This window comes from Dermacentor andersoni, chromosome 7, assembly GCF_023375885.2.
Source record: "Dermacentor andersoni chromosome 7, qqDerAnde1_hic_scaffold, whole genome shotgun sequence".
Lineage (NCBI taxonomy): Eukaryota > Metazoa > Arthropoda > Arachnida > Ixodida > Ixodidae > Dermacentor > Dermacentor andersoni.
This window is the reverse complement of record NC_092820.1, coordinates 37,636,192-37,663,625: the sequence shown is the minus strand read 5'-3', so window position 1 is coordinate 37,663,625 and position 27,434 is coordinate 37,636,192. Positions and strand designations below refer to the sequence as shown.

The window sequence follows — 27,434 nt, the reverse complement described above, 5'->3', positions numbered from 1 at the left end:
CGTCTTCCCACTTCGAGCACGCTCCGACAGCCCAACGCTAGATATTTCAAACGTAACCACGCTCGGACGAGCAAATTTTGCTTCTGTCAAGTGAACGTAGCGGGTATTTCAAGACGCGTGTTAAATTCATGGCTGTTTCATTCGTGAGCATTACTTAAGTGACGTAAATTATCAGTGAGCAAAACAGTTTTTATTTCAACGCGAGGAAACAAAAAGCGAAACTAGCGCAACTGTTTTGCTCAGTTGTGCAAATACAAAATGATCCAAAGCCGAAGCCGTCAGTAGCATGACGCCATTTTGCAGTTGCGCTGCATCACGCGCGAGTACGGTGTCGTTGAGTGGTTCTGAAATCGCTATGTTAGGGGCGGTTAGGGGCGACTGCAACCAGGCGTTGCGGCAAGTTACGGTGGGAGCTTCTGTCCGTGCTGTGTGATTGCGACGAGGGGGACCGCCGCCAGCAGCGGCGTGTCGCCGATTTCGTCTTTGCCAAAATAGAGCAAGTGCAGCTCGTCGGACCGTCACAAGCGCCGGAAGTGTTGCGTTTTGCACTGCGTTTTCCTTGTGATATGGGAGATCGCAACGCAGAGACAACCAGATGCATACTACCAGCGGAGAGTAACCTGTGCCATATTTCTCTTAACCTCTCAGGTAAGCATATCAGCTTTTGTTTCGAGTTTACAAACGGCGCATGCTCGGCCCTTCCGGTACGGCTACATTTTGCGCCACGTTTCTCTTGGCAGTTCACAGACGTTTCATAGGCATGCGTGCGCGTATGTATGCGAAAATACTACTGGCAGACGGAAGCCTCAGGAGAGCATATGAAATTATAGCAAAGCTGTACTGCCATAGATAAACACCGTTCTTAACGACTCCAATGACGAGTGTCCTGTCGCATCGAAAAATCCGTAGAATACCAAGTATTGCGTAACTTGAAGTGTAGATACAATACTAGCACCAGTGTGACTTTTGCTGGCGAAGACAGGTTGTCGAAAAAACAGCTTGTGTATTCTGAAGATTTACTAGCGCTTTAGGTATATTACCACGAATAATAAAAACGCTACAACGCTGTATGGCAGTGTCAGGCGATGTGGTATCACGGATATTTTCGTAGCGGTAAGGCGTCTGCATGCACGATCGAACAGACACAACGCTTTAAAAGCGCTGAAACAACAAATTTAATGTGCATTTGGCTGCAAGTCGGAAACACATTAGCTCACAATATAAGCCGATGTATAATCTTATTATTTTTTATGTAATCCTTATTTTCACGGTTGCAAATATTTAAAAGCATGAATTTGCTGCAACCTTTATATAGTAAATCCTACTAGGCTTACAAAACCTGGCTGTGTTATGTGGAGAATTTGTGGTATTCCTACTGGATTTTCTATGTTGAGTCTGGTGTTTTATGAAAAAGAGGGTCTTTTTACTTGTAGTCTTATGTTAGTGCAGATATTTGGCAAGCAGAAATGAGTTGATTGCAAAGTTGTACCTCCCGGTGAGCTGCATATGAACCCAAGTTTATCGTGTCTTGGTTATTGTAATGTGCATATAACAATTTTAAGTATATACAGCTGTAGTTGGCTTAGTCGCTGTAGCGTATTTTGTAAAAGTAGAAGGCTATGATTATTTTAGTTTTTATGCAGAAATACCTTTTTTTCTTGTACCAAGAAACGCTCACAGCATTGAATGAAATGAAGTGTGGTGTATTTTTCTACTAATTTAATAAAGGAAATTTCGTCTGCGGTGTATCAGAGATTATTTTACTTTCTTTCACTACACAATGCGTTATCTCCTCTGCTACTGCTGCTGTTCTGTGTATTTTTGTAATTTTAAAATGTACTTTCTTTTAGGTACTCAAGAAATGGCAACATCCAGAAGAAGACGCCATCTTATCCAGCACGTTATGGGTGAGACAGATCGTAGCAGGCACTTTTTCATATCTCATTAGCTTATGATGCTATTTGTTGTAATTTTTGTGTCCACTTTCCTGGCCTTTATTTATTTCAGCATTATTGCGCAAAGGGTAATACTTTTACATCGAGATAGAGTAATTGTCCAAAGGAGAGACATGGCTAGAGGAGACGACACACATAAGCCTCCTTTGTCCGATGTCTATGTTGCGCAGTTACTCTGTCGTTATATACCAACAAGCCCAAGTTCTTCATCAGCTGCATTTATTAAGTCTCCGTTATTACAATTTCATTGATACAACATTGAAAGTACAGAGGTACACAGGAAGAGAGACCTGAAATGATGAAGAGCCGTAGAAGAAGGAGCATCGCTGAAGCCATTGTTTCGACAAAGAGAAGGAGATAAGTTTTCTTGTCAAAACATTGGCTCCAAAAAAATTTCTTGTTCTATCACTATTTACGATTAAAAGACAGCATGATTGTTCTTGCTGAAGTATTATGCATCATGGAATAAAAATTAACAGGGTGAACTGCCAGGAATGTGAAATTTCTTGTGTATTCTAATGCTACAGCGAAAGCCAGAAAAACAAGATGTAGAGAACCACATTGTTATTTTTCACTACCCAGTTTAGCCAGCTTCATTCAGAGCTGGCACTTTGTTGCATTAATGACCACTGGAATTCATTAATTGAATTGCTTCGTGATTTACTTATGTTTAGAGGTGTTGAACTTGTTTTAATGCAGCTTAACATAGTGCGTGTAAAAAATAAACAATGACATTTTAAGAGGGTTGCAGTTGACTAGCAGATCACTTGATGGTATGAGCTCAGGTTTCCACCGAGCTTCCATGCACAAATCGGATGCACATTCTTTTTTGTCATTGCTTGGATTTTCATAAACATAAGTACCATTTCTTTGTCGACGTTCTACTTGTGTTATAGGACCGAACTGTTCACATTTATTTGTATTGGTATCCATGTTACACAGACAACTGAATTTTTCTTGTAAATTGTGACATGGTAGGACTAAGAACATTTGTGCAAATTTGCTGCAGGTACACTCTGGTAGCTGCCGCCCCTGCATCCTACCAACACCGTGTCCTGACTACGTCCACTAGGGAGTTCGAAGCCTTTGGCGGCTCCTGCCACTGCGTCCTGCCACCACCGTGTCCTGACTACGTCCACTAGGGAGTTGGCAGCCTTCATGATGATGCCAAGCAGGCTGGAAGCCGACAAAGATTAAAGTAAATACATGTAATTAAGTGGCAACTTTTTGAGTGAAGTGGCTTGTAGCCACTCAGCAATGAAAGAATTAACTTCAAAGAAGTTTAGACTCCCTGCTATCGGTGCAGGAATGCTCAAGTCTATGCATTTTGCCTTAGCCGCCAAGAGGCTATGTGGATTAGATGAAACGCGATGCAAATTTTGAAACTAGTAGGAGACCACTTCTACAATTTTTTTTTCTTGCTTAACACAAAACTGCTTTGATAAAGGTTTAGCAATTTAAAAACAATACATTGTACTCTCATACATTGTATTGGGCATAACTATACTAGGACTGCCTCAATAGTAAGTATGCTGATAAACTTACACCAAATCTGACTTTTTTTGCTAGTTCATCCTCATCTCTGTGCACTGCTGCATAATTTACCTTCCTGAAACCAGTTTTTGCATGCAGCCCAAGTCCTAAATATGTGTCTTACATAAATTTGCAGCTTTTGCTGTAAGCCAGTTCTATGAAAATAAAGTTAATAGGCCATTTTGTCCATAATAAACTGAGCAGTGGCTAATAAGCAGTTCAATTTTTGGTGTAAGGCCTCTCTTTATTGTCCTGAAAAATTTGGCCCCCCTAATGAAGGAGCCTATGTTTTAGCTATGCCTTTTATGATGCATAGTTTGGTGCATTACACAAAATCTCACTTAGTGCTTGCGCCAGTAAAGAAACTTTTTAAGTTAAGTATTTCTTGAAATTAACATTTGTCCTATGTTGAAGGGCCTCCAGTTTTTCAAAAAAAATTTCAAGTGGTCGTGTGCCAGGTCGGGACAGCTCGCATGGAATAGCCTACTTACACAAATAGGGAGGGCTATAACCACCGTGGTTGCTCAGTGGCTATGGTGTTGGGCTGCTGAGCACGAGGTCACGGGATCGAACCCTGACGACGACGGCCGCATTTCGATGAGGGCGAAATGCGAAAACACCCATGTACTTAGATTTAGGTGCACATTAAAGAACCCCAGGTGGTCGAACTTTCCGGAGTCCTCCACCACGGCGTGCCACATAACCAGTGGTTTTGGCACCTAAAACCCCCTAATATAATTTTTTTAGGGAGGGCCAAGTACACTTGACTTTATGTTAAGATATTATTATTGATCTACAAAAAACAAAATGACATTCCATCCTATAAGCAGCTCTTCACATTCATTTACACTTATGCACATTTGTATACCTCAACTCTGGTGACTTGTGTCTGTTTTCATTATCTGCTATGTGCCGATGGTAAACTTCAGGTTTGCCCTATGGCGAAGAATATTTTGGTGCTTATAGATATGGATCTGTGTTTTTCAGGTTGCCTCGAAATTTTACCCGAGCCGTGCCACACACTCTGGCCAGGCCTCCTGCAAACGACGTATAACCAGGCTCAACGCATGAGTGTCGAGTGAGTTCGGAGATCAAGGCAACCTGCTGTGCAACCAGCGTGCATCCTTTGGTGACCCCTCTACATGTTCCACCTATTTCACAGCTGTACCTCAGCTCCCACCTATCCCAACAGCGTCAGCAGCTGTGGTCACTCATCGAACCATGTATGAATGTTGGGGTGGAGTGATTTGAAGAGACATTTTATGTGTCTCTTCAACTTCTTAGCAAATACTTGTGTTATTATAATTCATATGTGTCTTTAGTACCTAGATTTTAATGGTTCCTTTCTATTAGAATTCTCACCATTGATTCCTGCTATTATAATGTATGTCTGTCCTTATGCCTAGTTTTTCGTAGTTCTTTTCTACTTGTGTATGTAATTGATAGGTTCATAATTGTTATACAGAAGGCTAAAATGCAAACTTATGGCATTTTTTCCTTCATTTTGATAATCTACAGCACTGCAAAGTGTTCAAGAAATGTAACCTAACATGGGCTTTGGTGCAGGAAAAATTTAAGAGCAATATATGGTACTTATTTCAAACGCGCATTATTTTTGGAAAAGTCAAGAATATAGGAGCACAGAAAAGAAAATATTAAACTAGAGAAACATGAGTTCCCCTCATAAGTCTGATAATAATGTGACTTCCTTTCACTGCAAAGATACCAGTAATACTCGCATACAAGGTTTGAGACACGAAAGCTATGATGCCCTTGGCATTTCTCAGTGCCTATTTGCCACACTGACGAATGTCAAAGGCATCGTAGGTTTCATGCACACATTGGTTGTGTTACACTCTTGAGTATTGCATTTCTCAAACGCAAAGGTTTACAGCAGTGCTTTAAATAGCAAAAGCCTTTCCTAATTTATTAGTGCAAGAGTAACAGTACAGATCATGTAAAAATTATTTTACAGACTATAAGTCCATAGATGCACGCTTCTGATGACATAGCAGTGACGTGGTCGTGGGATGAATGTCTTCATTTCAGATTTAAATATTGGCTTCCAGGTCTGGGTTAGTCTCCTACACTGATAGTCTAGGTCATAGCCCATTTACTAGAGAAAGTGAATTAAAGTAGGAATTATAAACATCAAAAGATCTTGTTTAAGACACTAATGTGACAATCAGCAAGGTTCTTTGGACACTCATTTCCAAATTTGTGAGGATATATTTTATGACTTGTTTCAAACAAATATTTGTTTATTGTCACACTAGAGTTGGCTGCCCCCATTTGTATACAACCCCTTTACAGGCTAAAAATTCAGTGTTACCCTATTTACTCACATAATGATCGCACTTTTTTTGTAAAAAAAATGACTCAAATTCAGGGGTGCGATCATTGCGCGGGTTAAATTTCCCGCAAAAAGAAAAAAATTTCATCTGGCATTTGCTACGGGATGACAACAGGTCAACAAATAGGCGGCTGCCGCTGTATGTAGTGCGGGACACACACAAAAAAAAAAATGGTGGCCGGCAGAGCAAGCCGAACGCGCCGCACGCGATTTTTTTTCTTCTCGTGAGTACATTACGTGCATTCAAACACTTTTTTCCGTATCAGTAATGAATCATATCAGCAAGTTTGCGGCAATAACATAGACATGTCCACTTTGAGGGGACAGAAACAGATGGGGGCGCTTAGCTGCCAGTGACATAGGAACACATGGCGGGCATGCTGCAGAAACTGCGGCATTTGTCTGCACCACTATTCTAATATGGCACGTTTCCGCTAAGGGTGGGCGAATATCTTAGCTGCGTTACAAACGTCGGCGAAAAAATAGGGTACACTTCTAACGTATCAGTGTAAACATGGCTGCTATCATTGCCGCTCGCGATTTGTTGCGTGTCCAGGAGTGCAGGCAAGAAGAATCAAAAGACGCCTTTTTTGTTGTTTTTGTTGACCACAGCCATTATAAAGCCTACACATATAAAGGCATGTTTGGTTGTAGCTTTTTTTTTTGTCATAGAAGTGCGGAAAGTGATGAAAGGAATGAAATAGGGCATCTGCTTAAGAATGTTTGGTGCGTGCAGACCGCTTGGTTTGTCTTGAAGAGTCGTTCGCATAGCAGTCGACAGACGGTAAGCGCGGTCATTATTAGCTAGACTTGGCACATGACATATTGCTTCGGCAAGTTCGGGGTGCAATCATTACACGGGAATTAAAAAAAAACGAATTTTGACGACAAAATTTAGGGGTGCGATCATTACGTGAGTGCGATCATTATGCGAGTAAATACAGTAATAGGGTGTTTTTGGTTTTGCGCACTCAATGTTAAGGGATGCAAATGGTAACGTACAACAGAATGCAAAAATGACTAAGGAATGCAAGCAGGGCGTGGGGCTTTTTAGGCAGATGCGTGCTTGTGCTATTTGTAAGGCTCCCCATGGTATGCCTGAAGGCATTTTCTAACGCTATGGCAGAATACACTGACACCCACTTATTACGGGGAAATACTCCTCGAAACAACTTTTTATATATTTGTACTAGAAATTTGAATATACTGTCATTCATGAAGTGTTTTATTAAATTTGAATTGTCATTGATTTTTGTGTAGCTGCTGTTCTTTAGTTATGTCCTACACAGTGGCAAAATATTTTTGTGGGCACTTTCTTGTGTATAAAAGATTCAGAAATAGCTTCATGCTCTATCTTATTTAGCTAGTTATATACTGCAAAGTGGTGATACCTATCCAAACGGCTTGTACAATTACTGGATCTATGCAAAAAAAATATAAGGCCACTTTAAATAATTTTACTGGTTGCAATTTCAATTAGATATTAGCATTCTGCATATCTTGAAGAGTACGTATGCCAAATTTCGTTAGTATAGGAGAATTATGTCCATAAGGTTATTCTCATGCTATTGTGAGAAAATGTTTTTGAAGTATATTCAATAATTTTTTTTCACAATAGCATGAGAAGAATGCAAGATTAGTAGGCAGGCCTGTCTGCCTGCCTACTAATGTTGCATATTTCTAGTAACATTACATGCTGTTTGAATAGATATTGGCACTTTGCAGTCTATAAAGAGCTTAGTTAGCGACAGCACACTGCTTTTTGTGAAAATTTAGTACACAAGAAAGTCCCCACAACGATCACTGTATTTTCCCATTGTGTAGGACATAACTCAAGAAGCAGCTAAAAAAATACTAATGACATATATGAAACCTGCATGAACAACTTTACAATTTGCTCTCTTTTCAAACCTCTAGTACAAGTAATAAAACTGTTTCGAGTAATATTCAATCAGCAAAACATGCCCCTTTCTATAGTGACCTACAACATAGCGATGCAAATTGAAGGCAAGTCCTTTTGTCGAAGCGACTCAGGGCTGTCTTCCCAGGGGCTTCTGTTAAACACTGAAATTTCCTGCATTTGCCAGAAGTGCAATACCAAAATGTTTGTGAATGTGCACTTGCTATTGGCACACTAACAGAAAAAAGACAGTTCCGTGAAATGCAGAATCAACTATAACTTTTTTCGACATTTACATTTTAACTGCATATCCTTGTTTTGAGTTTTGTACTGAGTGTTTCAGCAGGGACTGCCGCTAAAAATTGAACATAACTGCTTCATGATATAGCGACAGTTTTCGCTAACAGAAATTTATAGCAGTGGCAGGCATTATAATTACAGTACTCAATAAGTCTAGTTTGTAAGAACTCAGACTAGCACTAGTTCTGAGATACACAACCCAAAAATACATGATCAAATAGGTTTATCTTCCACACATAATTGTCCCACAAGGCTTGCAAAATGTTTTGTGGCAAAGTAATAAACAAAGCATGTTCCACCAATTATGGCGATAAATATTTCAGAGCTGTTAGTCTGAGGACTCCTACAAACTAACAATACCTTGAGCACTGGCTAGCCTCAATAATGGCAAGTCAGCCATTTTGCTGAAATTATTAAAACTTCAATTATTGTGATCTTGTTTAAGAAGAAATTTGCAATTATAATGCAGTTCTAGTCTCTGTCACTTTTGTAAATATTTTCCAATTATTTTTTCAGACTACAATTTTTGGAAATAGAGGTATTCATTGCAGAAAGAGCTAGTACATGGCATTTAATTATAAAGGTACTGGTCATTGTATACTTTCTGTCTTCAGCATTTGTTCTGTGGCACAGCTGTTTCTTGAAATCTGAAAGGATGTACCCGCCTCCTTATGTTAGCAAGAAACAGGGAAATCTGTCAGTATGTTTTGTTTAGAATACAGCTGATCAACCCTATAGTTAGGCTGCTTGCTAATTATAAAATATAGCGATAATTGTGCACGACCATAAAAACAGTGATGCTGACTCACAACTATGCCCAGCTACATCCACGCAGCTGTGCCATACAATGTGCATGTGTTCAGAAGAGCCAAATGCCCCAGAGAGAAAGCAACAGTAGCTCATTGTTTGTCATCTTGTACAAGCAGATTATGCGCAAGGTGTAATTTATGCTCAGTAAATACATAAATCAGTCATGTCAGGTGTCTTACTTTAGATTGCAAGTTCGAAGTTATTGTAATCTTGCTTCTTTTTATTTCTTTTCCTTTGTGAGCATGAGTGACTGGGTCGCCTTCGCACATATTGTCAAAACTGTTTCTTGATCACTGGGAATCACGAAATTCCCAGGTACTGATACGGTAGGCTTCGAGCTTAATTCTGTTATCTTACATATGTTTATCTACAAAGTAGTTTTATCGTTCATTGAAACATATCATGCAACGCACAGTGGGCACCCAAATTATAAATGTCTGTTCTTGCTTTCTGCCCTGCTCTGGTGTTTTCAAAACCTATCATTCGTGCAATGGCCTGTCAGCACCTGCAGAAAACTAGTAAAGTGGCTAAAGTTAAAGGTCAACAACATAATTAACATACAAAGGAAAAATATAAGTTCGCAATTGTCCCCCATAACCAGAGTTTCGCTTAGAATTAAACAAAAATTGACATCCTGCTGTGGTGTGAGAGTTGCTTTGGGCACCAAGGGGACTACATAGCACCTGTGCTAGTGTACACAACAAAGCAAAAAAAATCACTCCAGACTGGAGCGGCAGTGGAAAGTTAAGCACAGATGTTTTATTTCACGCACCATTAATGTGGCTTATCATCTGCTCCTGTTCTGTGGGAACAATTCATTGGGAAGACAATCCTTTGCACCTTTGTTACCTTAGCGGGACACCAGAGAAAGGTAGAAATCGTGAACAGGTATTCACACTTGGTTGCCCACAGTGTATTATGTGGATGTTTTTCACTCTACAAAAGACTGCTGTGGCAGATAATCATAATGACAAAGACAAAAGAATTAAAAGAGGTATGTGTCAGTCATCCGTCCGTGACCTCCAGTGTTTATAGAAACACTTCTTTCTGTATATGTGCCAAGCCGTAGGGAGGCTTTACGTAAGTCAGTCATGCTTGCTAAGTTAAAGATCAGAATAAGGAAAATCGCAAGAACATTGTATGAGTGATTTGTAAATGTTACACCTAATGTAACTTATTCATGTATGGGCTGAGGATAGATTACAGCCTGTGCATAATGTGCTCTTACAGGATTACTTGTGATGAGTAAAAGTCTTCCTCACATCTTCCTCTTTGTTTATTTTGGATCTTTGTGCACTATGTGTATTGTTACAGCTGCATGCATGCACCTGGGTATAGTTTGTTTATGTGTTCTGCTTCCTCCCTTGTCCTCATCATTCATGCGCTATCTTTGCCGTAACAAAATACCGCTACCTGTGCTACTTATTTTGTCAACGTGTTTGCATTATGGAAAGTTTTGTATTAGCGGTTTTTTCTACCTGTTAAAGTGTCTGTGTGAGCTATGATACTTAGTCTTGCAAAAGTATGTTTCTCAACATAAATGAATGATCAGTATAAGTGTTGCTGTATTTATTTTTGTAATTTTGTCAGTTATGAAGTTTTTATGCACAATTGCATGTTGTATGACAGAATAAAATTGATGCACAACTTTTTAATGGGGTGTTTTTCAGATCAATTTTCATCTCACGCTAACAAACAGAAATTGTGTGGGAAAAAGTGCCAACAAGAGTACCATAAAGTAAGACAGCTCCTTTTACTGTTAGATTGGATTATCAATTGCCAACCAGTAGTTTTCAGCAAGCATAGTTTAATGCATAGATTATGTAATCTAAGTTGGAATATTGTTTTTATTGCACTTCATTATCTGGGTCTCCTTTGTACATAAATGCAGCCTTACTTGTTATGTGTAGCTTACTTGCTTAGAATGTTAAGTCGTAAGTCTTTGAGAGCAAGGAAACAGGTTGAACTTATAATCTTTTGACATATTATAAGAAACTTGTCAGGTGGTGAATTGAACTTCTACATGAGTTACATAACATTTTGGGGTCTCATTATGGTTCCGAGTGGCATTGCAGTGTCATGCATATGCAGCTGCAGGCTACGTATGGGATATTTATTTGAGACTACTTTGCTTGGTTGGCGATTGATTCCAGTTTAATAGTAATGAGAACTGTCTTGCTTTCATAGTGATTCTGTATTGACTGATACATTTGAATTTTCCAAAAGACAATAACAGATTGACGAAATATTAACTTTTTCTTGCTAACCTGCCATGAGCTTTTGGGCAAGTTTACTGTGGATTTTGTTATCCTATGTTGGCTTTTCACAGTAGTCTTCTTGAGAACCAGCTATAGTTGTGTGTACTTACAGCAAGAGTTGTTGACACATATTGAAAAGCGGCTCGACAATGCCATCCAAGAGTGAAACGACTTACATGAATTAGTTACTTTACTTTATTTGCAAGAGACCGGCACCACGCACTAAGGGCAACTTGACACACACTGCTAGAGTCATCAGAAAAAAAAATTAAATAATGGGGTTTTACGTGCCAAAACCACTTTCTGATTATGAGGCACGCCGTAGTGGAGGACTCCGGAAATTTCGACCACCTGGGGTTCATTAACGTGCACCTAAATCTAAGCACACGGGTGTTTTCGCATTTCGCCCCCATCGAAATGCGGCCGCCGTGGCCGGGATTCGATCCCGCGACCTCGTGCTCAGCAGCCCAACACCATAGCCACTGAGCAACCACGGCGGGTTAGAGTCATCAGACTCATCTAGAATAGTTACCTGAATCATTCTTGCAGTGTTCATGTGACACTTTATCTTGAGTCATCTGACTCATCTAGAATTTTTAACGGACTCTCTCAGCACTTGTCCTGTGACCCTTTTGAGAGGGTATAGGCGACTACTACAACAGAGTATGCATGACTATTGTGTGCGGAGTCATGTAAACACCTTCTATCGAGCACAGATAGTCGTGGGACTCTCTGCCAAAAGAGAGTTCGGGTGTCTCGCCCAAGTGTGTCATATACGTGACGAGTCCAGACTCTTCGAAAAGAGTAAGGGATACTCTTTTTTTTCTTAGTGTGTATTGTCCCGGCTTTTTACAAATGATGCAGTTGACGCTCCCAGGCACAAAGATACCTTTTTCCTGGAGCCAAGGATTGACAGGGAGTGCGCCTCAATGTAACATAAAGAACAAAGTTTTGGTAGAAGCCTTCACAGGGAAACATTTTACACGTTTCAGCACATTCCGCTCTAGTCCTAAATGATATACTGAACGATAAATCGGCGTAGGGCACATGACATAAACAAGGTCCTTGTAAAGCTTCTTTCTGGAAACATCTGAAGGATAATCGACTGAAAAATGCGCTCTGAGAAAACGGACACTATCCACAACTTCACGCAGAAATCCTTTCGCAGCTACATTACGAAGCGTGTTTGACGTAACAATAACATCAGCAAATGCATCACACACTCGCTCTTGAATAACAGTGCGCAAAACCGCGGCACTTTGGTCGAGGAAAAACAGAAATCTCGACACGACCTGTTTCAAGAACAAAGTAGATAAACCTACACCTCCATTATCCTCCGCATGAAACAAGTTTACACGACTCATCCTTTCCCAACCAGAGGCCCACAAGAAAACAGCAAATATTCTGTGCAATTTCTTCACACAAATCCTTGACATACACAACACTTCTAACATATAAAACACTTTCGCTACCGAAACAAGTTACACACCGTCATCAGCCCCACTTTGATGTCTGTGCTTTCATTTTTTCAGTTGGCGCTGCCCACTGGCTCCTTGCATTTTTATAATATTGAAGGGGAACACCAAGGTAGCTGGATGGCACAGTTGTGAACTTTATGCTTTCATAGTATTCTGGCTTATCTCCCCAATATCCGTGCCAGAAACCTAAACAATTCTGCCAGTTTATGGCACTGCCAGTAAAGCTACAAAATTCTTTGGCAACCTTTACGGCTTCTTTAGCGCTTGTTTTGTCTCCACAAAAATTGCAATGTCAGCTCTGTAAGACAAGATTTTAATTTCATGTGTGAAGAAACGGAAACCTCGTATATTCTGGTTGCTTTGCACTTTAAGACAAAAATGTTCTAAGAAGAATGCAAACAATAATGCTGAAATCGGATCTCACTGTTTCACACCAGTTACCACTGACATTCGATCAATTATTATCTTATTATTTATTAGATTGGTAGTACAATCAGTGGAAGCCATTTTTACCCCATCTAGGACCACCTCGCCAACGTTAGTATATTCCAGTAAACTAAAGATCGCCTCGTGTGCTACCCTATCAAAGGCTTTCTCAAGGACCAGCTGTACCATCGCCACGTGCCCACATACCATATCACAACACTCCAGTAGACTTCGAGCTTTATGAACATTCGTAAAAATTGTCCTCCCCTTTATGCCATATGTTTGGTATTTACCAACTGCGAATGTTGTTACACTTTGCAGTCTTTTATCTAACACTTTCATGAAAACCTGTACTCAACATTTGCAAGACTTTTTGGTCGATATGCTTCCATTGAAAGTAATTTCGACAATATGGCTTGTTTTAAAAGATTGAGGCATTCCATGGCCCTCATACGCTTCATTAATAACATGGTAGAGTATTTCAGCGAATTTCGCGCGGGCAAACATTGAAAGACTACGCCCACCCCATTTACCTGTTTTTTCTTGCACTTTCTTTGTTTCGTCTTCCCAGAATCCCGCCGTCTCCTTGTCGTGCTCAAGCGGCACCCCAAGCTACTTTGTCGGCGCAACGGTCCACTTCACATTCACAAAAATAGGTGGGGTGTTTTCCCATGTTCCATGCCATATTCCCAGGCACTTATCAAAGTTTATGACGCTACCCGTCATTTTACAGAACGATACGACGTCCGTTACCGCGGTCGCGACACTTTCCTTATCGCTACAGAACAAAGCAATATCATACGCATATGTTAGCAGTTTTACTTCCGCTGACTGCTAACGAACACCAATAATACTGTTGTTATAAATGATTTTTCTGCAGAATGGCTCAAGGTATAACGCAAATAATAAAGGACTTAAGGGCCACCCCTGGCGCACACTTGAGCGTACGTGAAAGCTCTCACCTACCTCCTTATTTATTATAAGATTAGCGGTACAGTTAGCATAACACATCCTAACTCCATCTAAAAGCACCCAACCAGGACATTGTGAGATACACGATCAAACGCTTTTTGTAGGTCAAGCTGCAGCATTGCTACATGCTCGCCCCATGCATCGCAACATTCTAGAATGGTTCGTGCAACATGAATGTTTGTGTAGATTGATCTACCTTTGATTCCGCATGTCTGATGTGGTCCTACAATTCGTGTTATAACTCGCTGTAATCTCTTTGCCAAGATTTTAGTAAATATTTTATAATCAACTTTAGTCAATGCTATTAGGCGGTAAGACCCTACTGACAGGAATTTCACTGGGTCTTCCGTTTTGGGAATGAGCACTATATGCGACCGGCCAAAGGACGGGGGTGCATATTTTCGTTTATACGCTTCAGCAATTACCTGATGCAAAATTAGACTCATCTTTTTTGAAGGCCTTATAGAAGGCCGCTCCCAACCCGTCAGGTCCAGGAGACATCCCTCGAGCTAAATCGTCAATGGCCTCTTCAACTTCTTTCTGGCTGATGGGTTCTTCCAGACATTCCCGGTCAACATCATCTAGTTTTGTCATGCTAGCAAGGAACTCTCGTTCGAACTCTTCCGGGACATCGCAACTTCTTCGAAATAATTCGCTATAGTGCTCTAAAAACGCTCTCTCTATTTTTGCTTGTTCGTCAGTGACTTCATTCTTATAACTTATTTTCCGTATTATGTTTTGCCTAGCGTAAGCCTTTTCATCTGCAAAGGCTCGCTTTGTGGGCGTTTCGCCGAGCCATAGCTTTTCGGCTCTTGCTCGGATAACCGCTCCTCTGTACTTATCTTCGTCGATAAGCTCCAGTTGGCTTTTAAGTTCATTGATCTGCTTTGTGAATGTACCAGGCCTATCGGCTTCCACTCCGTACATAAAATCGAATTCTCGTTGTATTTCTTTCTGCTTTTTCCTTTCTTCGTATTTCATTACACTCGCTTTTTCCATTGCACAAATCTTTATTTCTTCTTTTAAAAGCTCCCACCGTTCTATCACGTCATCATGTATTGCCAATGGCTGTTCGAACTTTTTCTTTACGCACTCTACAAATGATTCATTATGCAGCAGCTTGTCATTAAACAGCCACATTTTCCAATTAAAGCGCGAGGCCTCTTTATGCGTCCCAATTGTGACTGACACCAAAGAATGGTCGCTGAATGACACATGTTTAACGGCATAACTATGGCACGCCGCTACTAAATGCAATGAAACGTATACCCTATCCAGTCTCCCGTGGGTCGCACGCTGGTAGTGTGTAAAGACTGGCTGCGTCCCATTAGTTAATATATTTGCTATATCTTCTAGATTATGATCTTGCACCATTGCAATCAAGCGTGAGGCACTCTTATCCCTTAGTGGGACATTTTTCACTCGATCAGCTACTAAGCAAACACAATTAAAATCTCCAAGCATAATTATTTGTCTTTCACATATCAGGTACTGCGCGAGCCGTTCTAAAAAACACGTCTCGTTCATTTTCTGGATTCGGCGCATATAGGCAGATTATTCGCCAGCAAGACTCGGACACAAGAAATTCCACTAAAACAAATCTACCACTTTGGCACACAAGCACGGTCTCAACAACTATTCCTAAATTGTTTATAATGAAAATGGCACATCCGCCTGACGTGCCGAAAGCATGAGAAACACAAACATCGTACCTTGCTCGGAAAGGCAGCACCATGCGGTCAGTTTGTTCCTCGCTATCTATTTTGGTCTCTTGTACAGCTACTACGTCCAAGTCGTTGTCCAAGAAAACGCGATTTAGCTGGTATCGTTTCTTTCTAGCATTCAAGCCTCGAACATTGATAGTCGCAATTCTTAGTACTGTGCTGAGATTTCTCGCCATATATTAAAATTACATATACGCCATGGTGCATACCTCGTAAGCGCAGACACACCAGAAAGCCCGCAGCTTATTTCCAAGAAGCAAACCGATTCCCTATGCCTGCAGCCCTCGAGCTTCGGCTTGGGTTGCGCGGCAAAAGGCTCCAGTCATTGTCCTTATTCAATAGTTGATGTGCGTCGACGTAGTCCCTAAGGAACCGCAGAGCGTCAAAGCTCGCGGCTACGTTGACGGTTTCAACACCGCTTTTCTGTCTGGTGGAACGTTGGGCTTGGGCTTCAATGACGCGCGTCGAGTCACCACCGTTTTCGTTGGTGGTTCCAATGATCCAACGACGTCTTGTCTGTCCGCCTCGTCCGTTGTAGCTTCGCGTCCTCGTTTGCCGACTGCGCCTCCGGTGGATTGTGCCGTGACGTCCATGCTTTCCGTGTGTTGGCTCGCTGGATCCTTTGAAGGTTCACTGTATTCTGCGCGCACACTTGTCTTTTCAGGCACTTCCCTCACGTCGGGCTTTTCTGCAAGGCTATGGTCTCCTTGCTGTTCATTTTCTTGCGGATACGAGGGCGTGTCTGCTGGTCGTATCTCCTTTTGAGTCACTTGACTCGACGTTCCTGCAGCTTCTTCCGCGTCGGCTTCGTCCATGACGAGCTCTGCTGCGTCAGTTTTTCCAACTGGTCCTGTTACACTTGCGTACGTCTTCACACACGAACTCTCGTCATGCCCAAAACGACGGCACCGAGCACATCGAGGGACACGGCAGTTGCGTCGTATATGTCCCGCGATGTGACAGCGCAAACACACTGGTGCTCTTCCTGGCGCAATTAGCAGCACCAGTTCCCTACCAACACGAAGCTGGTGTGGGAGGTCGTCAATCTTGACGCCTGGATGGAGCTTAATGCTCACCGTCCGCGTCGTCGTACTTTTCTCGTGGATGCCATTCACACGGCACTTTTCTTTCACGACATCTGTTACCGTCCCGAACATGGCCAGTGCAGCACGTACGTATTCATCAGGAACATTGAAAAGCAGCCAGTGCAACTTCAGGCACAGGGCTTTGTTTGCCGGGTCAACTACAACACAGCGGCGACCCTTCACCGTCATTTCACCGGTGGTCAAAGCCTTCTTCACGCCTTTCGCATTCTTGAAGGTGAGGGCCAATACGTGACTCATCTGGTACGCCCCCGAGGCTAGCACCTCAGGGAGCAATGCCAGACGGTCCAACGTATCCCTGACGTCTTCAACTCGATAAGGCCTGGCCCGAATATCGGCATGTAAAAATATGGTATTCAAAACTGTACGACCTGTAGGCAATGTAGGCAAGATGACCTCGTAATCTTCACGTTCAGCAGGCGTCGCATTCCTGTTACCGCGGCTATTCATTGCCGCAAACACCGCCCCATCGGAGCACATGATAACCACGTCCGCTCTCTTCGACAGACGGAAGTGGAATCGCCACTGAGCTATGGCGGCGCCGTGAAGTGGAGCGCAAACGGTTCGTCTATGTAATGTTTGCATTACACGCACATAAAATATGTGAATAGAAAAAGTGCGCAAAGCCACCAGTGAGGATTGGACTCACGACCCCTGATTTACAAGACCAGTGCTCTACCACTGAGCTATGGCGGCTTTTCTTTTTTAATACTTTTATTCAGAAAAGGCATGTACATACATAAAACCCACCTTGGTCTGCTTGACCAGTGTGGTTCTACTAATTATTCTACCCAAATTCACATGATCTAGAATGCACAAAAGAATGTCATGAGGCACCCGGTCGAACGCTTTCTCGAGATCAATTTGGAGCATTGCCACTCGTGCACCCATGGCATCGCAACATTCGAGGATACTGCGTGCTACGTGTATATTTGAGAAGATAGTGCGGCCTTTAATGCCACACGTTTGATGCGGCCCCACAAGCTTCGCAATGACAGTCTGCAACCTCTTTGCTAAGATTTTCATCATTATCTTATAGTCTCCGTTAGTGAGACAAATTGGGCGGTAAGAAGTTACTCTTCGCAATGCAACGGTATCTTCTGACTTGGGGTATAAGAACAGTGTGGGAAGATGAGAAAGACGGGGGTAATACTTTGAGCTGAAATGCTTCGTTGTATACATCCGCCAAGGCTGGTGAGATCGCGCCTTTGAAATATTTATAAAAGGCTGAGGTTAGACCGTCAGGGCCAGGGGACTTCCCCGGATGCATACTTTCAATAGCACTTTTCACTTCTTCTTCCGAAATTGGTTCCTCCAATATTTCTTTGGTACTTTCATCTAGCCTTGGCATACAACAAAAAGTCCTTTTTAAAACGATTGATGTCGACTGTGCAGTCGGTGAATAACCCACTGTAGTGCTCGAAAAAAGCACGCTCGAATCTTCTGCTGCGTCGCTGACTTTGCCGCAATATTCGATTTCCGCTATCTGATTGCGGCGCGAATGCCACTTTTCTTAGCCTAACGCTCTTTTCGACGGTACTTCTCCCATTATCAGCCTTTCAGCTCTTGCCCGCACCAAAGCACCGTGGTATCTTTCAGTATCGAACTTTTATTTTATGTTTCAGTGCGCGAATATCGTCCATGAATATGCCGGGCATCCTACATTCCTCACTGATCAATTTTTCTAAATTCCGGCGCATCTGGTAAAAAAAAACTTAATTATGGGGTTTAACGTGCCAAAACCACTTTCTGATTATGAGGCACGCAATAGTGGAGGACTCCGGAAATTTCGACCACCTGGGGATCTTTAACGTGCACCTAAATCTAAGTACACGGGTGTTTTCGCATTTCACCCCCATCGAAATGTGGCCGCCGTGGCCGGGATTCGATCCCGTGACCTCGTGCTCAGCAGCCCAACACCATAGCCACTGAGCAACCACGGCGGGGTGCGCATCTGTTTTTCTTCTGCTCCTTTTTTCTCTGCATATAGCGCTCGCACGCTCTAAAGCCTTGATTTTAACCGCCTGCTTGAAGTTCTCCCATTTTTCCCCAGATGTCGTGTCACCAACAGCGTTCATTTCTTCTACTTGCTTCACTACGTCCGCTGTAAACGTTTCGTCGCTTAGTAATTTCGAATTCAATTTCCATAGTTGCCACTCGAAACCCTTTTTCTTTTCTTTCGTACTTGCTACTAAAAAGCTGACCAAACAGTGATCACTGAATGAAAGTGCGCTTACATGGTACTCCTTACAAAGGGGTATCAAATCAAGGCTCACATACACTCTGTCAAGACGGGCGTGGCTGGCTGCCTGAAAGTGGGTGTACTGCTTAGTCCTTCCACCACCGAGACATTCAGCCACGTCTTCCAAACCATCGTCCCTTATCATATCGCTAAGGGCAATGGTGCTTGCATCCTTGTACAGTCGAGCGCTAGTTTTATCACGGCCTGAAAGAACACAGTTAAAATGACCGGCAATAATTAGGAGCCTATTACACTGGGTATACTGTTTTAGCTGATCGAAAAATCTGCGTCTTTCCTCAGCGACAGTCGGCGCGTACAAACAAATAACACGCCATTGCAATGACGATAATAAAAAATCGCAGACAATAAGCCGACCTGACGGGCATGACGTCACAGCTTCTATTTTTGCTCCAAGACTATGTCGGATGAACAAAGCGCACCCGGAAGAAGTTCCCACAGCATGGCTCACTATAGCACAGTATCGCGCTAAGAATTGACGCACCATGCCCCCGGTTTCGTCGTCGCCCTCGACTTTCGTCTCCTGCACTGCTAGAATGTCCAGGTCATATTCGCTAACTAGTCGGTACAGTTGACTTTGCTTCCTCCTTGAGGCGAGCCCACGTACGTTTAAAGCGGCCACACGAAATGACCTATCCATAGACATCATTGCGAGGCGGTGAAAACCCGGGGGCATGACGCTCACCTCACTACTGTGCTTTTTTTCCTGGGTGCCTTGTCACGGTGCAGTCCTCAGGGCGGCAAAGGCGGCGTTTCCGCCGTCTTGCGCTCCGTCGAAGTGTTCGGCCGTAGCCGAAGGGGAAGGCGCCGCACGGGAGTCGTTTTCGCAGGCGGCTCGTCCATTGCGACGGCGCTGCGCGCCCTATCCTTTTCGCCCACTTCGTGGGGCCGCTTTCCGGTCGCACTGGCAGTGTCGCTATCGATGCCTGTCATCGGCACTTCGTCGGGAGTAGTCTCTACAGCTCCGCCGGAAAAAGTGTGGCCGGTACTACTTGAAGCAGCCTTCTTGCTCCGGTCTTCCACGACTTCATGCAGAAACCCGACTTCGGGCTTACCTGGTGCTTCAAGGAGGGCGTCGTGTGGAGTGTTCGGCGTACCATCTTGGGTAGTCGGGTTTCGGCCCACTCCTGCTGTTTCCTCGGCCTCATCGCCTCATCCATGAGGTGGTCCAATGCGTCGTTTGCCTGGACGGGTCCGGTCACGCTGGCGTACGTCTTTGGGCAATCCGCGTCCTCATGGCCGAAGCGGCGACAACGACTGCAGCGCGGCACTTTGCAGTCGCGACGTATGTGCCCGGTGCTCTTACAGCGCAAACAGAGCGGAGCGCGGCCTGGAATAACGACGAGAGTCAGCTCTCCGGCTATCTTGAGCTGGTGTGGTATGTCGTCGACTTTGACGTCGCCATGCAAATGCAGTCCAACTGAGCGAGTCGTCGAGCCCTTTTCAGTGACGCCTTGCACCCGCCACTTCTCCCGCGTCACCTCCAGCACTTTCCCGTAGGGTGTGAGGGCCACACGAATGTCTTCGTCAGTCACGCCGTCCAGCAACCAGTGTAGCTTTATGCGAACCTCCCGGTTATTTGGATCGATGAGCAAACATGGGCGATCCTTTACCTTGACGTTGACGGCGGTGAGCAATTTCTGAGCGGCGTCAGCACTCATCATTGTTACAGCCCACACGTGGTTCATCTGATACGCCCCCAACGCCAAAACGTCGGGGAGCGCACCTAGTTTGGCCAAAGTGTCCCGGTAGTCTTCGACACGGTAGGGCCGAGCTCTTGGATAACCGTGCATGAAAACGGTGTTCGCAACGATGCGTCCGGATGGCAGATTGGGCTGAATAACCTGATAATCATCGGCAGTAGAAGCAAAAAACCTGTTACCGCGGCCCGCATGGGCCGCCGAAACCGCTCCGTGGGAGCAAGCCATCTCGCGACCGTTTCGCTTGAAAGCCGCAAGTGGAATGAGCTATGGCGGCGCCGTGAAGTGGAGCACAAACGGTTCAGCTATGTAACGTTTGCCTCACACGCAGATAAAATATGTGAATAGAAAAACTGTGCACTGCCACCAGCGAGGATTGAACTCACGACCCCTGGTTTACAAGACCAGTGCTCTGCCACTGAGCTATGGCGGCGCTGTGAAGTGGAGCACAAACGGTTGAGCTATGTAACGTTTGCATTACACGCAGATAAAATATGTGAATAGAAAAATTGTGCACTGCCACCAGTGAGGATTGAACTCACGACCCCTGGTTTACAAGACCAGTGCTCTACCACTGAGCTATGGCTTTTTTTTTTTTTCTTTATTTCCAATGTGACAAAACAAAACATAGAAACCAACACAAAAATGTTAAAAGCGCCAACCAGTAGCTTGCTGACGCGACATTGCTAAAAACGTTTTAATGACACTAGGTCATTAAGTACAGGATACCATGTTGGCTGCTCGTCCTGGGATTGGTACACATCTCGGATATAGGCAATACTTTCAATGAAGTTTTCTCTTACCGATCTTACAATAGGATCTGCATGTCTGACAGCCATTCTTGTTTTCCACATGCTATGCATGCTTAATACCATGAACATGTCATAGGGCACACCCCCGTCATTGTTAACCGCAAGAAAGCTAATTCCATATGGTGTGAGGGGCAAATCTTTTTTCAGCGTTCTCTGGAGGACGTCCCAATGAAAAATTGAATCTACACAGTCTAGGAATATATGTGTTACTGTTTCTGGCTTGCGGCATAAAATGCAGTCAACTGACCAGGGAAGAAAAAAGCCTTTTTCCTGCAGCCAGGGTTTGACTGGGAGCGTGCCACTATGGAGTTGAAAAAAGAAAGTTTTCACAGACGACCGAACCGGCATTTTTTTAACTCTCTTTAAGACATCCTTACCCGGACCGGCAGAAAAAATGGCTCGATATAAAGGTACTGGAAGCATCACATCACGGAGATCTTTGTACAATTGTTTCTTTGATACTATAATGAGATAATCAAACGAGAAACGTACTCGAAGAATCTTGAAAGCACTTACAACTTCGCGTAGATACCCGCACATGCCTCTTCCAGTAACGCCACACGATGACACAATAAAGTCAGGGAGAGCATTCTGCAGTCTCACTTGAAGCACTGCTCGCAAAAATGGGTCATGCTGGTCCCGCAAGAAAATAAACCTTGAGACAATCTGCCTCAGAAAAAGATGTGCTAAGCCAAGCCCTCCTGCTTTCAGGGAGTGAAATAAGTTGAGACGACTTGTGCGTTCCCATGTTGAATTCCATACAAACGATGCAAGAATTCTATGCAATTTCTGCGCACTAGTTCGTGACATAGCGAGCACCTGCAACACATACCAAATTCGCGCAACAAGGAACGTATTGCAAATAGTTGACCGGGTAAATATGGATAAATTTTTTCCGCCCCATTTTGTAGTTTTCTGGCGCATTTTCTCAGCTTCTTCTCTCCAGTATTCTGAAGGCTCATCATACCAGTTTAGAGGTGCTCCTAGATATTTTGTAGGAGAGACTGTCCACTGTAAGTTTTCAAAGATATTGGGCTTCTCATCCCAGCTGCCATGCCAAAAACCGGCGCACTTCTCCCAGTTAACAGCGCTTCCGGACACTTTGCAATACATTCGAGCTTGTTTAACAGTTTCACGAACACTTTCTTTATCCCCACAAAAGACGGCTACATCATCCGCATATGAGACAATTTTGACTTCACTGGCCATTAAACGAAAACCGCGTATTTTCTCATTGTGTATAATTTTCAAGCAAAAAGGTTCCAAGTAAATTGCGAAGAGAAGTGACGAAGCCGGGCATCCTTGTTTTATGCTTCTACATAAGTTAATATTACCAGAGAGTTGTTTATTCACTAATAAGTTCGTGCTACACCCTTCGTAAGACAGTTTTAAGCCTTCTAATATAATGTTTCCAACATTCACGTGCTCTAGAATAGAAAAGAGCACACTGTGCACAACACGGTCGAAGGCCTTCTCCATGTCCAGTTGCATCATAGCAACTCTTCCTTCCCAGGCATCGCAACACTCCAGAATACTTCTTGCCACATGAATGTTATTAAGTATCGACCGGCCTCTTATGCCACACGTTTGGTGTGGGCCTACTATTGATGTCATCACTGATTGCAACCTTCTTGCCAACACCTTCATGAATATCTTATAATCTACATTGGATAAAGTTATGGGGCGATACGACCGTACTGAGAGCAGCTTTACAGGGTCATCGCATTTCGGGATCAGCACTGTATGGGTTTTTCGGAAAGAAGGCGGCATGTATTTTACTTTATAAGCCTCGGCTAGAACACGGTGTAAAATGGCTGCTAGTTCATGCTTAAATGCCTTGTAGAAAGCTGCGCCTATGCCATCAGGTCCGGGCGCCTTTCCAGGTTTGAGTTCATCAATTGCGGTTTCGATCTCATTCAACGTAATCGGTTCCTCGAGGACTGTCTTGACGTCATCATCTAGCCTCGGCATTAAAGGCAAGTATTCGCTATCAAAGCCAGCTTCTACCGCTCCTTTGCAGCTTAACAACTCTCTGAAGTGTTCGAAGAAGGCACGCTGTATTGTATTACTATCGCTACAACGCACGTTGCCGTATTCAATTTCCTTTATTTCATTTTGCGATGCGTATCTTTTCTCTTCGCTCAAAGCGCGTCTTGTGGGCGTTTCCCCGAGCCACAAATGCTCTGAGCGCGCACGTATCACTGACCCTCTATATCTCTTGACATCAATGATTTCAAGCTCATTTTTTATATTCCTTATCTCTGTTGACAACTCTTCTGGCTGTGTGCATTTTATCGACAACAATACGTTAAGCTTATTTCGTAATTCATTTTCTTTTCTTTTTTCATTGTAGCGTAACACAGAGGCTCTTTCAATGGCTGTTATTTTAAATTCCTGTTTAAACTCTTCCCACATCGCTATAAACCCCGCGGATTCACTAGCAAGCATCTCTCGTATACGTTCTTTTATAAACGCGAGAAAGGTTGCGTCGTCAAGAAGTTTGACGTTGAATTTCCATAAGTACCAATTAAAAGGGCGGTTTTCTTTTCTCTTGCCGAGCGAGAACATTACAAGACTGTGGTCGCTGAAGGATACGTGCCTTACGTCATAGCATCTACACAACGGAACCAGTCTCGCTGATATATAAGCTCGATCTAATCTCGCGTGACTGCCCCGCTGGAAATGCGTAAACACAGTATGCTTTCCACTGCAAAACACCGCACCAACATCTTCTAATTCACGCTCTCGGGTTGCTGCGAGCAAGAAACCTGCACTTTGATCGCGTACTAGCAAGTTGTTATTCCGGTCTTCAGAAAAACAAACACAATTGAAGTCTCCCAGCAAGATAATATAGCGCTCAGATTTCAAATAGACATCAAGTTTTCCAAAAAAGTCACGGCGTTCTCTTTCATTATTTGGGGCGTATATGCAAATTACCCGCCACTCCGAATCCCAGAGCGAAAAGTCACACACAATCATTCGACCTTCATCACAAACAAATACAGATTGCGGAACAATTTCTAAAGATTTCCGCAACAACAAAACACACCCACCGGAACTGCCGACAGCATGGGAAACGCACGCACTGTACCGCGCTCTAAATGTTTGAACCATTCGGTCGGTGCGCACTTCACTTTCAATTTTTGTTTCCTGTAGAGCGACTATGTCTAAATCATTTTCTTGCAATAACCGGCTGACCTGGTACTGCCGCCTTTTCGCGCCCAGGCCTCGGACATTCAGCGTACCAATGCGTAGAGCTATTACAAATTTTGAAGCCATTTCCCTTTTTTTTTTTTAGAAGAAGAAAAACAAGCATACTAGTTCAAGCGAACCCATACATCCTGCCATTTCTCGGATCGCGCACAATTCTTTCCTAGGCAAAAGCGACCGAACTTTACAAAAGTACTCTGCAGCCCGTCCCTCACCTCGCATACAGGCATTGCTGGGCGACGCCCTCGATATTACGGGGGCGCCTTCGGTACCGTCGGACTGGAATCCGGCGGAATGTGAGGCTTTGGCTTGAAAGAAGGGCGGCGGTACGAACTTTCTTTCCTGGGCGGCTCCTGTGCCTTCCCGCTGCCCCCTTCGTCACCTTCGGACACTTGCGTGTGTGGTCGTTTCGTAGACGAGCTGCTCGCGACGTCCATGTCCTCTTGGTCGCTACTCGGCGAGGCTTGAGTGGTGTCAGAGACGTCTTTGACGGCGCACTTTGGCGTAGCGGTAACCTGTCGTACAGGTGCCACGTCACTGTTGTCGCTTCCAACACTTTTCACAATTTCCTTCTCGGACGTTTCAACAGCTGCCGACGTAGGTTGTCTGTCCTTGATTGCCGCAGCCTCCGCCGCGTCCGCCTCGTCCATGATGTGCTCGGTGGGGTCCTCCCGGTTCCTTTGGCTTGCTACGCTTGCGTAGGTTTTGGCGCACTGGCTATCATCATGTCCGAACCGCCGACAGAGCTTTCACCGTGGGACGCGGCAGTCTCGGCGAATGTGCCCTGTTCGCTGACACCGCAGGCAAAGCGGCGGTCTCCCCGGTACCACCACAAGGACCGTAATGCCAGACACTCGTAGCTGGTGTGGCAGGTCGTCCAAAGTCACGCCACCCTTCAGCTGCAGATTAACCGTCCGTGTCGAGGAGCCCTTATCGCCGAGCCCTGGTACACGCCATTGCTCTCTGCAAACGTCCGTCACTTTTCCGTACGGTGCAAGAGCAGCGCGCACGTCTTCATCTTGTATGTGGTAAAGCAGCCAATAGAGCCTTAGGCGGACTGTATGGGTGCTCGGATCTATCACGAGGCAGCGGTGATTCTTCACAGTCACATCAGTTACGGCGAGCAACTTCTTCATTCCTTCCGCAGTCTTGAAGGTCACCGCCCACACGTGGTTCATCTGAAACGCCCCCAAGGCAACTACCTCGGGGAGCAGTTCCAGACGATCCAATGTATCTCGGAAGTCCTCAGCTCGAAACGGCCTGGCTTTAACGCTGCCGTGAAGAAAACAGTATTTAAAACAGACGAACCTGATGGCAGTTGTGGCAAAATAACGTCATAGTCCGTAGAATCCTGTGCATCTATCCTGTTACCGCGGCCCTGCTGGGCCGCATTCGCCGCTCCAAGGGAGCTCGACATTACACGACCGTACACTACGGTGGCCGGAAGTGGAATCCACCACTGAGCTATGGCGGCGCTGTGAAGTGGAGCACAAACGGTTGAGCTATGTAACGTTTGCATTACACGCAGATTAAATATGTGAATAGAAAAACTGTGCACTGCCACCAGCGAGGATTGAACTCACGACCCCTGGTTTACAAGACCAGTGCTCTACCACTGAGCTATGGCGGCGCCGTGAAGTGGAGCACTAACGGTTCAGCTATGTAACGTTTGCATTCACGCAGATAAAATATGTGAATAGAAAAAGTGTGCACTGCCACCAGTGAGGATTGAACTCACGACCCCTGGTTTACAAGACCAGTGCTCTACCACTGAGCTATGGCGGCGCCGTGAAGTGGAGCACGAAGGGTTCAGCTATGTAACGTTTGCATTACACGCAGATAAAATATGTGAATAGAAAAACTGTGCACTGCCACCAGCGAGGATTGAACTCACGACCCCTGGTTTACAAGACCAGTGCTCTACCACTGAGCTATGGCGGCGCCGTGAAGTGGAGCACTAACGGTTCAGCTATGTAACGTTTGCATTACACGCAGATAAAATATGTGAATAGAAAAAGTGTGCACTGCCACCAGTGAGGATTGAACTCACGACCCCTGGTTTACAAGACCAGTGCTCTACCACTGAGCTATGGCGGCGCCGTGAAGTGGAGCACGAAGGGTTCAGCTATGTAACGTTTGCATTACACGCAGATAAAATATGTGAATAGAAAAAGTGTGCACTGCCACCAGTGAGGATTGAACTCACGACCCCTGGTTTACAAGACCAGTGCTCTACCACTGAGCTATGGCGGCGCCGTGAAGTGGAGCACGAAGGGTTCAGCTATGTAACGTTTGCATTACACGCAGATAAAATATGTGAATAGAAAAAGTGTGCACTGCCACCAGTGAGGATTGAACTCACGACCCCTGGTTTACAAGACCAGTGCTCTACCACTGAGCTATGGCGGCGCCGTGAAGTGGAGCACTAACGGTTCAGCTATGTAACGTTTGCATTACACGCAGATAAAATATGTAAATAGAAAAAGTGTGCACTGCCACCAGTGAGGATTGAACTCACGACCCCTGGTTTACAAGACCAGTGCTCTACCACTGAGCTATGGCGGCGCCTTGAAGTGGAGCACGAAGGGTTCAGCTATGTAACGTTTGCATTACACGCAGATAAAATATGTGAATAGAAAA

At 44.1% G+C, this 27,434-nt stretch overlaps 9 non-coding genes across 9 annotated transcripts; all 9 read right to left on the bottom strand.

Annotated features, from left to right (window-relative positions):
• Nucleotides 1-17,436: 17,436 nt before the first annotated feature.
• TRNAT-UGU (transfer RNA threonine (anticodon UGU)) lies at nt 17,437-17,508 on the bottom strand. Its single transcript has one exon. It is a non-coding gene; the product is annotated as a tRNA-Thr (tRNA).
• A 3,625-nt stretch (nt 17,509-21,133) lies between these two features.
• Nucleotides 21,134-21,205, bottom strand: TRNAT-UGU (transfer RNA threonine (anticodon UGU)). The gene has a single exon. It is a non-coding gene; the product is annotated as a tRNA-Thr (tRNA).
• A 5,147-nt stretch (nt 21,206-26,352) lies between these two features.
• TRNAT-UGU (transfer RNA threonine (anticodon UGU)) lies at nt 26,353-26,424 on the bottom strand. Its single transcript has one exon. It is a non-coding gene; the product is annotated as a tRNA-Thr (tRNA).
• Nucleotides 26,425-26,507: 83 nt separating this feature from the next.
• Nucleotides 26,508-26,579, bottom strand: TRNAT-UGU (transfer RNA threonine (anticodon UGU)). Its single transcript has one exon. It is a non-coding gene; the product is annotated as a tRNA-Thr (tRNA).
• Nucleotides 26,580-26,663: 84 nt separating this feature from the next.
• TRNAT-UGU (transfer RNA threonine (anticodon UGU)) lies at nt 26,664-26,735 on the bottom strand. Its single transcript has one exon. It is a non-coding gene; the product is annotated as a tRNA-Thr (tRNA).
• An 84-nt stretch (nt 26,736-26,819) lies between these two features.
• TRNAT-UGU (transfer RNA threonine (anticodon UGU)) lies at nt 26,820-26,891 on the bottom strand. The gene has a single exon. It is a non-coding gene; the product is annotated as a tRNA-Thr (tRNA).
• An 84-nt stretch (nt 26,892-26,975) lies between these two features.
• On the bottom strand, nt 26,976-27,047 carry TRNAT-UGU (transfer RNA threonine (anticodon UGU)). Its single transcript has one exon. It is a non-coding gene; the product is annotated as a tRNA-Thr (tRNA).
• Nucleotides 27,048-27,131: 84 nt separating this feature from the next.
• TRNAT-UGU (transfer RNA threonine (anticodon UGU)) lies at nt 27,132-27,203 on the bottom strand. The gene has a single exon. It is a non-coding gene; the product is annotated as a tRNA-Thr (tRNA).
• Nucleotides 27,204-27,287: 84 nt separating this feature from the next.
• On the bottom strand, nt 27,288-27,359 carry TRNAT-UGU (transfer RNA threonine (anticodon UGU)). Its single transcript has one exon. It is a non-coding gene; the product is annotated as a tRNA-Thr (tRNA).
• Between the last annotated feature and the right edge of the window lie 75 nt (nt 27,360-27,434).